Here is a 9,169-nt window from a genome sequence, read left to right as displayed (position 1 = left end):
TGAGGCAGCTTCCTGAGACTCCAACTTCTGCCTCCTAGAATGTGGGCTTGGAATACAATGGTTTCCAAGAATCCTCTTGGCTCACTTTCTCACAGTAATTAACTAAAGGCCAGTGAAAGAAATGGATTTTAGTCAAGCTCTTGAATGAAATATGTGGTTAAAAAAAAAAAAGAGTCAGTCAGGAGGGATCCTCGCATGCCAGAAATGCCCCATCCTGGCTGTCCCTTGACAACCATAGAGCTAGGCACATGCCGGCAAACTGGTTCTGAAGGGACAAAGACCAAAACGGTGGTTGGTGAGGTTGATTCACACGTCTGAGGTGTGAGTCTTCCCATTATGGCCACTTTAACATTGCCCACGGCCTACTACTAGCCTTGAAAAGTTCTGAAATTAATAGGCTCCAGTAAGTCCCAGGGACTGGCTTCTGTGCTCCAGTCTGTGGGACCTTGTTAAACCCTCAGCTCTCCGGAGATAATAATCTCTGCCTTAGTGTCTCCAGCGCATGATAAATGTGGGAGTGAGGTCAGGTCTTGCCATCGACTCCTGTGGTAGCTGGCACATGGGAGGGTTCCAGTAAGCGTGGACTGCCATGCGGTACGTACTGCCACTCATGCCTTCAACACTCCCTGGACGTAGGTGTGGGCTGTCCTGCTAGGCCTGAAAGGTCTGAAGTGGCCCAGAGCATGGGCTGTGCCGGACAGCATCCTTCAGATCAGTTTGGGCGCCATGACGGGAGCCCCAGACGAGTGCAGTGAACTGGCTGGGTGGAGGTCACCGTGAGGCAGAGAGGCCCGGAATGAAGGCCGGCTTCTCGGAGCAGAGGCGCGGGTTGAGAAGCAGGGGTAGGTGAGGAAGGGCAGAGAATGCCACAGGTAACCAGTGCGGGCGAGTGGCCTTTCTTTTGTTATTGTTCCTCTAAGCAGCCGTTGAAGTCATTTTGAAATTTTGCCCACCGTGAAATTTTGAGATGTGCTGCATATCTGTTTATGTACTGCATGCACATCTGTGTTTTCTGGACAAAAGCAGTAAGATGTTTTCAGTAAGGGGACAGTATCATCCCTTGTGGAGAGTGTATACTTCAGGCCAAGAGCCCCAGGTGGGCAGAAACCACAACTCTTCTCGTTCACCATCTAGCACGTAATAAGCAGTTACTAATTGTTTGCAAGCTAAAGAAATACGTCAGTAGGTATCACTGCTGTAGAAGAAGTAGCTCAAGAAGTGGGCCAGAAAGATAGAATAGCATAGGGGGAGTGAGGAGGTACAGAGCCTTGTTCCATTTACCAGTAAGGAAGGTGAGGCCAGGTAAGGGATGGAGCAGAGAGAAGTACATTGGTCCAGGTGGCAGCTCCTGCAGCGCCAGGCTGAGATGTCCGATTCCGGGCGATGTCAGAGCTGAACCTCCTGCCCATGAGGACAGATCCCTGGTGACTTTAAGGACACAGACTGCGTGTACCAAGGCGGAGGGGAACAACCCTGGTGAACTTACTGTGCTCCAAAGTTTTAATGAAAGAGCTACAATTACTAAGCTCTCTGCCTTTGGCACTTGAGAATCCATCTCAATTTTCCCTTTCTTTTGGAAACGACAGTGATTAAGGATTCATTCTGTACATAAAACAAGTGATCAATGGCTCCTGGCAGTTACCATTGTCTCTCTCTCTCTCCCCCATCAGGACACATTGTATCTTGGGGAGCTGCTGGGCCTGAGAAAAATGAGTTTGCCAGACCCAGTTCTATTTTGATTTCGTTCACAAATAGCTCAGCTGAGTTTTTACATTGATAACAAGGAGATGGTTCTATTTCCTGAGTCCTGTGATCTGAGAACGAGTCCATCACCATAGACAGAGACGGATCTGTTTGTGGTCGTTGTAGCACACTGGACCTGGGGTGCTGTGGTTGGGCTGGCACGTAAGGGAGCTCTGTTTGACTGACCTGGCCCCTTTCTGGGAACCTCAGGGTAGGTGGGTAGATCAGAGCTCCACAGGGTTACCTAGCTGGGCTGTGGTTCTTTCTAGGTCACCCTCACTGGACCGCACCCACGAGTGACCCTTGTCATAGAGCGGACAGGTAAAGGCAGAGGAGGCCCAGGCTGGGAGGATAGACTGTTGTCCATGGCTGTGACACCCAGGGGAGTTGGGTTGGGGGACAGGAAATTGAAGAATGAGTGGGTGAGAGAGGCAGACTCCATCCACTTCCCTGGCTACTCTGAAGCCAAGACAGCTGGACCTTCAGGAGAAATACAGCCCGAATTTGCACTTGAGGAGGAAGACGAGGAGGAGGAGGCAGAGAATGAAGGGTGACTTGGTGAGAGAAACCACGGTGCAGTAGGTGGTCAGGGGGCCATGGCAAGCACCTGAGGAGGGGACAGCTGGGCAGCTGGGGACAGGCAGGGGAGGAGCACCCAGTCAGAGGTCCCAGTGTAGGTGAAGACATGGCTTCTGCAGCGGGCAGGGCAGGGCTTGCTAGGGGAGAGTAGGGGAGATGGGACAAAGAGAAGGCTCATATCTGGGGGCTACAGCACCCCCGCTTCTTATGAGACAAGAAGTGACTTCACATAAAATAATATTTGTGATAATTCCAACCATAAAAATGACTGTTAAAAAATTCTGGAAGGAAAGAAAACAAAACGTTAGCAGTGCTTTACCTCTGGGTGCTTGGATCAGCTAGTGACATCTTTGTCCTTTGTTAAATTTTTCTGTACCTTTTGATTCACCTTTTTTGGGGACTGTTTTACATAGCTTTTTGGGAGATGAAATTCACATGGCACACAAGTTTCTCATTTAAAGTGCATAATGCAATGTTTTTCAGTATATTCAGTTGACAACCCACAATGAATTTTAGAACATTTTCATTACTGTCCCCAAGAAATCCTGTGCTTATTTTATTTGAATTTTATAATAATTTAATAATTTGGGTAACAATGGTAGTTTTGGTGTATCTCAAAAGTGGAATTCTTAAATTATAAAGGATTTTGAGTGCTTGAAATCATTTTCACTCATTGCAGTGGATTTTTATGTAGCGTTCCCTTTCTTGTATGAGGTTTCTTTGGAAAAGTTGCCTTTTCTCTGAGCGTAGCACACCCTAAGACCACATGCACAGATCACCAAGACCACAACTACTACTGCTGCTATGATGCCACTTAGGCTGAGGCCTTTGACTTGCATTCATTTCTGGGAGCACCTGTGAGATCCAACAGAGTTACAGGATTCACAGGAATATTCTCCACTTGTCCAACTTGAACACGGTGTTAAATTTCAGAGCTCCAGACTTTGTATTCATTGTGTATGCGCCGCTGGTGCTCCGGGAGTCAAGTTTTGGATTCTCTAGCAAACAACTGCCATCCTTAAACCTTGTGTATTCAGGAGCTGGATTACCTTCCTTATCTTGACATTGTAGTTCAGCCACACTTCTGCGCAGAGCAAAAGAAGGTATTTCACATGATGGGACTGCTAGAGCTGCTAATAGTTTCAGGTTTCGGCCTTCCTCAGGTGGGGCACTAATTTCACAGTGATATTTCCCAGCATCATTTCTTGTGGCATTTTTTGTTTTTTTTTTTCTTTTATTGAGTTTATTGGTACGTTTTAGGTATACAGTACAATTACATTCATTATTGGGATCTTGTGCCTTTACATGACAGGTCTTGGGTCTCATTTTTTTCCCCTTGTCTTGTGATGTTTTTGATCCAGATACTGAAATCTATCGTCTCAGCCTGATCTTTAAAATCACCTTGGAAAGCCCATTGATAGTAGATGAAGGAGATACTCTGTCCCAGCTTCTTCCACTCTAATCTGAGGAAATGGGCTCCTTTGGGTTTTTACAGGTTACTCTCTTGCCGTGACCACTTGCTGACATTTGGGGATAGATGATCCGTAATAGACCTTATGATCCAACTTTGCAAGAAGACAAGAACCTGCTAGTGGGTGCCCTTAGTGTCCTTGGACTAGCACTGACCAAGTGGGAACCCCAAGCCTCCAGTGCCTGCGCCACTCAATCTTGTGCTGATGAACAGTCATTCTGAATTTTCCTCAACTACTTTTACTTCTACTTTCTGTCTCTACAAATTTGTACAGTTTGGGTTCTTAAAAAATGGACCCAGGCAACGACATGTGGTCTTTTGTGACTGCCTATTCTTTCTTGAGACTCCTCCTTTAGTGTTCATTCGTGTTGTGCATCTACATGTCAGCACTTCTGTCTCATTTAAAGAATGATGCTCCGTTGTATGGACATAGTGCACTTGGTTTACCCATTGCTAATTGGTGGACATGTGTCTATGTGGTTTCCATATTATTGTTATGAAAAATGCTTTGCAAACAATCTACGAACTTTTACAGGAACATATATGTTCAATTACTTTGGGCATTGACCTTGCTGGGTCACATAGTAACTCTGTTTAACTCTGAGGAAGCGCCAGTCTGTCTCCAAAGCCTCTCTGGCCCTTTGGCTTCCCACTTGAGCAGTGCATGAGGGTTCTGGTCTCCCTACCTTTACCAGTGTTTGTTGTTAGGTATCATTCTAATTGGTTATCAGGAGATATCACATGGTGGTTTCAGTATGCAGTACTTTTTCATATGCTTATGGGTAATACAAAGCGTTATTGAAATTCTTTGCTTACTTTAAAACTTAGTTATTTGCCCTCTTTTAAAGAGTTATCTGAATTCTTTCCATATGCTGAACACTACTTCCTAATGTGTGGGTTGTCTCTTCAATTCTTGATAGTGTTCTTTGAGATACAAAGTTTCTAATTTTATCTAAGTCCAATTTGTCTAGTTTATTTTTAGGGACTGAAAAACATTTGCCTAATCCCAAGTTACTGTGATTATGCCTGTTTTTTTGGAAGGATTTTTTAGTTTCAGCCTATATTTAGGTCTTTGATATGTCTTGAATTAATTTTTATTTATGGCGTTAAAAAGTTCCAACCTTGTTCTCTTGCATATAGATCTCCTACTATCCCAGCTTCATTTATTGAAGTCTACTCTTGCCCTGCATTGACTTGGCATCTTTGTCAAAACTCATTTGTCTGCAACTTGTGGGCTTAGTCCTGGACTTTTGATTTTGTTCCCTTGATCTGTATGCCTGTTTTTATACCACCGGTTTTTTCAACGTGGTTTTGATCACTGTAGCTTTGGAGTAACTTTTGAGCTTGTGCAGTATGAGTCTTTCAACTTTCTGTTCTTCTGATCCTTGGGATTGTTATTTATGCTTCAGGACCATCTCATCAGTTTCAGCACGACAGCCTACTGGGATTTTGATAGGGATTGGGTTGGACCTGGAGAGCTGGGGGCTTTAATTTTCAGGAAGGAAGTGATCTGGAGTTGAGGTGTAGAAGAAAGAATGGAGGTTTCAATCTCAGGTGAGCAGGTGAACATCTGCTTATATCTGAAGTCTCAGCACTGACTGGCTTTGTGATATTGGGCAACTTCATCTTGTTCTTTGAGGCCGAGAGTCCTCATCTGTAACACAAAGTGAAGGGACTTTGTGTACAGGTGTCATGAAGATTAAGTGAGGCTTCCTGTGCAGGCTGTGAGGGCAGGGCTTGCACAGAGTGAAGAGTCCATTCATTTCTTAAGGACACTGGAACTCCCCCAACTAACAGGAGGGAAAGTATCAGACTAGAAAGGTGTAAGGGCTGGGAGGGAATCAGAGGGTAAATGGATGTACACTGACATTGTATTGTCTTAGTTACTTTTCTAATTGCTGAGATGAAATACCCAACCCCACAAGTTAAGTGAGGAAAGGTTTATTTCACTCACAGTTTGTAGAGGTTTCATTCCATAATTGACTGGCTCCAAGGCAGGGTGGCATGGCAGACAGGCATCGCAGAGGAGAAACTGTTCATGGTGGGCAGAAGGTAGTAAAGCAAGGGACCTTAGCAGCTTCTTTCTGCCCCTTTTGTAATTTCTCTATGCCACCTGGCTTAGAGCAGTGCCAAACCCATCAGTACACTGATTTAGTATTCATGAACTCTTAATCCCAGCACCACGCCCTCTAAATCTAGCCACCTCTGAAAAAGCCCCTCCTATTATGACCACATGAGGCTTTGGGTGGACATCTAAATGCAAGCCATAACAGACTTGTCCTTGTCTTTGGCTTAACCTTTCTTTTGCCCCAAAAATACTTTTCTCACCATACCTGAGCCCCAATTACAGCCACCTACACTATTGGCCTATTTTGAAATGATCTTCTCTTTTCTGAAAGCATCCAGCACTTTTTCTTCTCTGACAGCATCTAATTCTGTCGGCCTGTTCTACTGATCTGAGTGAGTCTTGACTTCACTTCTGAACTGTGAGTCTGTGAAGGCAGAGTTCTGCTCGGCCACACATCAGTGTGGGGCAGGACCAGGCACGCTCCCATTCACCTTCCTACAATGTGTGCGTATGTGTGCGTGTGTGTGTGTGCGTGTGTATATGTGCACACACAGCCTGATTGCCTAGCATTCCTTCTGCCATCTTCCTCAGATACCTGCCTCATATTCACCTAGTCTCTGCCAATAGTGAGACATCAAGGGACACAGGTAAGTTAATTGTGGAAGATCACAGAAAGGGGTTTCTTTGTCTGGGAGTGTGGGAGCTCACATAGCATTGCCACCTGGCACATCTGGGAGGTGGCAGAGACCTCTTCAGGTGGCATAATGGTGCAGTTGAACAGATGAAAAATAATATCCTTTCCGATATGAATTTCTTTGGTTATGGCAGAGGCTGCATTTAAAAAAAAATTATTATTAGCCATTTAAGTCAGTCAGCTTTATGTTACTGTGATAAAAATACTGAGGATAATCAATTTAAAAAAGGAAAGGCCTATTGTGGCTCATGGTTTCAGAGAGTTAATCACTGGTCCTATGGCTCTGCTGCTTTGGACCTGTTCATGATGGCAGGAGCCTGTGGCAGAGGTAGTATGTTTACCTAATGGTAGCTGGAAAGCAATGAGAAGAGGGGCTGGGGTCCCAAGATCCCCTTAAAGGATTCACCGTCCAATGACCTAACTTCCTCCCACGAGGCCCCACAGCACCAGCAACTGGTGACCACACATGGGTTTTGGGGGACATTTGAGACCCAAGCTATAGCATCTTCTATACTTTTTCTTTTTAAGCATTTTTTACCTGCAGTAATTGAACACTGGGATTTTCACTGGCTATGAAGAGGCTAGGGATTAGCAGGAGATACACTTCAACAACTTCTTAGGAGCTGATCCATCCTAGTTTGGGCTGGCTTAACATGAAGTGTGTGTGTGCATGTGTGCATGAGAGATATGGTTTGTGGAAATGTGAGAAGGTTTTGTGTGTGTGTGTAGCGTAGTGAACATGTGTGTTTCCAGGTAGGGGCACAGACTACGAACCTAGAGATCCCCCACTGATCTCATTCTGTGCCACCATCAGTTATGATAGACATGTTGTGCCATGAGCTCCCTGCCAGATGCAAGTTGTAGCATTCTGGCCTTCTACTGAGGGCCTCAGCTGAGATCCATCTCTTAGTTCTTTGATGCAAGCCTTCTTGCTGACTTCACATGTTGGCACCTCTGTCAAAACATCTCTTATGTGCACACAGCGCTCTGCTCTCTTGAAAAAGCAGAATTGAACATTACAATGTTGCTTTCTTGTATCACTTGCCAGTTGCCAGTTAATTATCTAAGTGTCTGATGGAGGCTGGAATTGTAGTCAGGGATGCAAAAGGAGAGGGGAAGCCTGTCGCGAGCCGTGACGTCAGGATCCTGCCAGCAGGTCCTAAACCTGAAAGGACGAGGACAGAGAGACGAGAGGCACTTTTCTTCTCATGTTACTTGCTTGCTTTATTACAGAACCTTTTCCTTGTATACTCTCCAGCTGCACGGGAGCGAGAGTGCCACCCACACATTCCACAAGGAAACCATAAGTACAATAACAACTATTATGGGTTACATCTGCTAGGCAACAGATCAGATCACCAGCTGAACTAACCCGTTGCTATGGGTGACTGCACGTCCACACTGCTCAGGTGAATCACAGGTCAATATGGCTGTGTTCTCCATAGAAGCCAAATGCTCGCTCACCACACATGGAGAGTTTCTGGTGTGTGGAGGGGGCCCTTGGGGTGCGATGGGGAGAAGTCAAGCTGGGCAACAGGGAGTCCCAGGGCACCTGAGGCAGAGGGAAAGTACCTTGTCCTTGCTCAGAATCTGAGAGGAAGCCTGTGGGGTGGCTCCTCAGAACAGGGAGTATTAAGGTGACCGCAGGGAGCCCAGGAGTGGGCTCCAGGAGAGGCAGTTGCCTGAGAAGACAGGGTATGGGCTGCATGCGGTGGGGTGGAGGATGAGGGTGCAGAGGTGGGCTCTGCACGCCTGTGTGAGGCAGAGGACCTTTTCGGTGGGAGTGTGGTGGAGGGTCAGCTTCAGTTGGGAGCCCTGGGGGAGAGAAGAGCTACCTTTGTGTTGGTGTGGCTTCCCTTCTTTTGCACGCCCTGTGCAGAGCCGAGTCAGCCTGCTGGTTTGGGCTCTTGGGTGGACAGGATTGCCAGGAATGTAATAGAGTAAGGGGATGTGTGGACAAAATCAGGACTGAGCAGGTTGAAATCGAGAAGTCAGTGGTGTATCCATGAGGGTTGGAGCTTGGGAGAGAGATGTGGACGAAGACAAAGAAGATGAAGGTTTGATAGTTATCACCGTCTGGAAGTAGTTAGGTATGGAGATGGATGCCATGTTGTCTACAGAGGATGGTGTGTGAGAAAAGCTGATCAAATCCCAGGGAACCAGGGGTTGTGGGCAGAATGAAGAGGACCAGTGAGAGAAATACACAGAGGCGAGAGGGAGTTTGCACCAAGACTGTGTCCTGGAAGGCTGAGGAGGGGGCATTTCCAGCAGGAAGGCACTGGTGACAAATGCCATAGAAGATTGGCAAGGTCAGTGCTAGGATCACCTTGATTTGCTCTTAGCTAAGTTCGTGGCTTTGTTTCCTGGACTTGGTATCTCTGGGATCTTAGAGATATCGCTTAAACTGATCTTGTCTTTTGCACGCATAAAATGGCGACTGTTACTAGCTGTCACTTCATTGGGTTGTTGCAAGGATTATATGATACATTGCTCCCTGCCTGTGAACAGGCAGTAAATGTTGCTATTATAGCTGTGAGAGATAAAAATGACAGTAAAATCTACTTGCAAAAGGGTGGTGAGAATTATAGGAGACAACAAACTCTTGTCCTGTGCT

At 46.0% G+C, this 9,169-nt stretch overlaps 1 pseudogene; it reads right to left on the bottom strand.

Moving 5' to 3' along the window:
* Window positions 1–2,951: 2,951 nt before the first annotated feature.
* Window positions 2,952–3,849, bottom strand: LOC104874276 (annotated as a pseudogene).
* Between the last annotated feature and the right edge of the window lie 5,320 nt (window positions 3,850–9,169).

The sequence above is a fragment of the Fukomys damarensis genome, unplaced genomic scaffold (assembly GCF_012274545.1).
Source record: "Fukomys damarensis isolate Sample0158 unplaced genomic scaffold, DMR_v1.0_HiC HiC_scaffold_25, whole genome shotgun sequence".
Taxonomy (NCBI): domain Eukaryota; kingdom Metazoa; phylum Chordata; class Mammalia; order Rodentia; family Bathyergidae; genus Fukomys; species Fukomys damarensis.
The sequence above is the reverse complement of the archived record's forward strand: the minus strand, read 5'-3'. Positions and strand labels throughout refer to the sequence as shown.